The 4,483-nt window shown below is 32.7% G+C and overlaps 1 pseudogene; it reads left to right on the forward strand.

Moving 5' to 3' along the window:
• Window positions 1–4,197, forward strand: part of LOC111374933 — a 12,469-nt pseudogene extending 8,272 nt beyond the window's left edge.
• The last annotated feature ends 286 nt before the right edge of the window (window positions 4,198–4,483 follow it).

The following is a 4,483-nucleotide window of genomic DNA, read 5'->3' on the forward strand; positions in this document are numbered from 1 at the left end:
CTTTATTGGGCAAAAGCTGTAAACACGACAGTATATATTCTCAATCGATCTCCTACAAAAGCTGTCAGAAATAAAACTCCTTTCGAAGCATGGCACAAAAAGAAGCCAAAGATAGATTACTTAAAATTTTTTGGTAGCATTGCCTATGCCTTCATTCCATCACAAAACAGAGAAAATTTTGATGAGAAAGGACAAGAACTTCCACTCATTGGGTATAGTGATGAGTCTAAAGGATATCATTTACTAAACCTATAGACAATAAAATAACAGTTTTTCGAGATGTTGTGTTCGATGAAAATACAACTTACGATTGGAAGGGAAAGCAAGTCATAGATTCCAGTCCCTATCAATTTGATGATCCATCGACGTCAATTTCCAACACTGAACAACATAAAACTCCAAATATTCCAACAATTGAAGAAGAATAAAAAACCCCTCTAAGAAAAACACGTTCACTAAGAGAAATATATGAATCACAGGAACTTGGATTATTCTCCTGTAAACCTCAATCATATGAAGAAGCTTCAAAAAACAAAAGTTGGACAAAAGCAATGAATGAAGTAATATCCGCCATTGAGAAAAATAAAATTTGGAACTCGTTGAGCTACCAGAAGGAAAGAGGACCATTGGTTTGAAATAGGTCTATAAAATCAAATACAATGAAGACGGGTCAATTCAAAAATATAAAGCTCGGCTCGTGGCCAAAGGATATTCTCAACAACCAGGAGTCGACTTCACAGAGACATTTGCTTCAGTTGCAAGAATGGAGACAATATGTACAGTTTTGGCATCGGCAGCTCAATAGGAATTAAAAAATTTTCAGCTCGATGTAAAATCAGCATTCTTAAATGGCAAAATTCAAGAAGAAGTGTATGTTGAACAACCTGAAGGATTCAAAATCAAAGGCAAAGAAGACATAGCTTATCATCTTCAAAAAGCATTACATGGGCTAAAGCAAGTATCCTGAGCATGAAATAGCAAAATCAATAGCTATTTCATTTAAAATGGCTTCAATCGAAGCACAAGTGAATCATCCCTCTATGTGAGAAACGTAGAAAAAGATTTTCTTATTGCATGCCTCTACGTGGATGATCTTATCTACTTTGGAACAAATGAACACATGGTGGATGAATTCAAAAAGAAAATGATGAAAGATTTTGAAATGTCAGACTTAGGACTCATGTGATTTTTCTTGGGATTCAAGTAAAGCAAAGGCCAGGAAGAATTTTTCTTTCTCAAGAAAAGTATATTGATGATCTTCTCAAAAAATTCAAAATAAGTGAGTGCAAGCCAATCTCTACTCCGATGGCCTTAAATGAAAAATTGTAAGTTTATGATAATGCAGAAAAAGTTGATGCCACACTCTACAGGAAATTGATTGGTTCATTGATTTATCTTAATACAAGGCTAGATATTACATATTCAGTCAGTTTCTTATCTAGATTTATGAATGAACCAAGTAAACTACACTTTGCAGCAGCAAAAAGAATTTTGAGATTCCTTAAAGGAACCAAGAATCATGGCATAGAGTTTAAAAAGGAAAATAATTGCAAACTTGTTGGTTATACAGATAGTGACTGGGCTGGATTAGTTGACGATAGGAAGAGCACTTCTGGATACATCTTTTGCTTTGGATCAAATGTGATTTCCTGGAGCTCAAAAAAGCAAAAATTCGTTGCTTTATCATCAGTCGAAGCAGAGTACATCACAACTACAGATTCAGCTTGCGAAGCTATTTGGCTCAGAAGAATTTTGAAAGATTTGAAATTTGAGCGGGAAGGACCAACAACAATTTATTGCGACAATAGGTCGACAATTGCGATGATAAAAAATCTAGTCTTCCATTCTAGATCAAAGCATATTAAACTTCATCATCACTTTATAAGAGATTTGGTAAATCAAGAAGAAATTTGCATGGAATTTATAAATACCAACGATCAAACGACCGATATGATGACAAAGCCAACAACAATTGATAAGTTTGAGAAATTCAAGAAGCATTTGAAGATTACAAATTGAGAGGGGATGTTAAAAGTTCTAGAGTAATTTGTAATCTTCATCTAGTCCAAATCCGAATTAGAAACTTCAACAACAAAAGAAGATTCAAAGAGTTCAAATCAAAATTGAACACTTCAACCAACAATGGCTTTATTCATTGAATGATCAAAGGATAATATTTTAAATTCAAGTTGTATACTCAACTTATGCAAGCTGGAAAATAACATAGACAACAATCAATTCACATTATGATGTTATGCAATCTAAAAATTATATCAGGCAGCAGCCATTTGACACTTATGATGTTCAAACACAGCTACAAATACTTATGCTCCAGCTGTAAATGATGAAGAAAAATAGCTTTTGCCTAGTTGTAATTGTAGAGAATTAGTAAGACTAGTTTACTCAATGTTTTCTATAAATAGGGAGGTATCCATTTAGTGTGATGTATGTAGAAGAAGTGAGAAAAACCTCTCAAAAAAATAGAGAAAGAGTGTGCTGTAGCAACTCCTTTATAATTCCTCAAATTTCATAAGAAAATTTTCATATTTCTCTTATTTATTTCCTTCTACACCCAACAGTACGTTTTCCCTTGCAAACTTCTTTTCATTCTAGTGAATTACTGCAGTCGAGGAAGAAGAAATAATATCAATGTGAGATCAATCTCTATTAATCTTACATGTTATTGTGTATCTTTAATTGCTCTCAAGTGTATAGAATCGGGATTTCTAATTCTCAACATTAACCTTATAAATATACTTGTTGTACTTTCTAATCCCAATATTCTTCTGTTAACCATATAGGATGCTACTGCAATTGTTAAAGTTACTAGATACACAGTTTTTGTACAGATGCATGTGTTATACTAATTTTAGAAATGCCCAGAAGGTATGGAAATGAACTAACACTATGTTAAAAATAGTAAGCTGCAGCAGATAATAATTTGAAGATGACGCATGCTGTATTCTTGCAGTGTTGATATTCTGGTTATTCACTCAATCACTCTCCACCAACTCTAGAGTAATAAGAATTCTTATGAAATTTATTTTCAACGTTTTATAGACTTGAATTTGTATTTTAATATCAAATTTACCTCTTCATATATTCCTTCGCGCAAACAACAATCTTCATGGTAATTTTCCTTAAATTTGCAGGTATGCGTTTACTATTTGGTTCTTCAGCACTGGACATTGTTGGTATACTTTACTATCTATAACTTGCTTTTGCTTTTGGTATACATTTAAGTTTGATCTAAGTGGCTGGCAACAGTCTCATGTACGAGTTCCTTCTGTCATTGCTCCCAGTAATTCAAATTAATTAAAGTAGAACATTCGTGTAATATTCATGCAGATCACCACCTTCCAGATTATTATTTCTATTCAAACTAATTCACTTGCTTATCTTATTTACTACTATATGATTCTTTTGAACAGAGGATGATACAAGCATAGCTACGGACGTTAAAATACATATCATCGTGGATTTTTATCGTCACCTATATGATACTGAATGGAATACTTCATGTGAGTTTTTGGCATTTATGCATTGTTATTATGTTTGACACTCTTTCCATTTCTCGGTTTTCTTTGATTTTGCTGATTGAACAGCTTTTAAATGACTTGTTTGCACTCCATAGACAATTCTTCTGCTTTTTATTTGAGGATGCTGGACTGGGGGAATGTTGTGTTGTGCAAAAGCCGAAAATCAGATTTTTAGACAAAATATATAAAAGAGAGAATCAACAATGAATTTTCATGTTTCAAGGTTCGACACTTGGACTACGTCCATGGACATAGACAAGAAGAAATTTACTAATACTGTAAGGGGAAAATGGAAAAGAATAGGAAGTACTCAAACCCAAATGAGGTATCTTCTTCTTCTCCTACCTTTTTTTCCCCTGAATTCCCTCCAATCCTCAAAATGAGACTCGAGACCTGGTCACTGACCTAGGAACGATTCGCTCTTACCATTTGAGCTAGGCATTCATCTATTAAAGCTAAGGGATTGTTGCTCTTTTCCAGGATAACGTTCTCTTGAATATTAAATGTATGATTACTTCAAAATTGTCATCTAGTCGTGTCTATCCTTTATCTAACAGGTGGTACGAATGACCATAAAGTTCTTATGGATGAATTTCATCACACTGTTTTTTCTGGAGCTTGGTATGTAAGGAATTTTTAAATCGATTATGTGGGTTTATATGTGTGAATTATTGTATATTATATTAAATGCTATCAAATTCGGTTAAGCCTGTTTAAAAATGATCCAATAACATTTCGGTATTTTGGGCTTTAATGCATTCAATTAAGGGAAAATTTCATATTTAAGAGTTTAAGAATCACACATTTCAAAATCAAGAAAACGAGCTTCAAACTTCAAATATCAGATTTTTATTAAAATTTATTTATGATTTAATTAATTAATTAACTACTTTATTAATTAAATTTATTTAAGTCACAAATCTATATAATTTGGTCACAAATTA

The sequence above is a fragment of the Olea europaea genome, unplaced genomic scaffold, assembly GCF_002742605.1.
Source record: "Olea europaea var. sylvestris unplaced genomic scaffold, O_europaea_v1 scaffold1314, whole genome shotgun sequence".
Taxonomy (NCBI): domain Eukaryota; kingdom Viridiplantae; phylum Streptophyta; class Magnoliopsida; order Lamiales; family Oleaceae; genus Olea; species Olea europaea.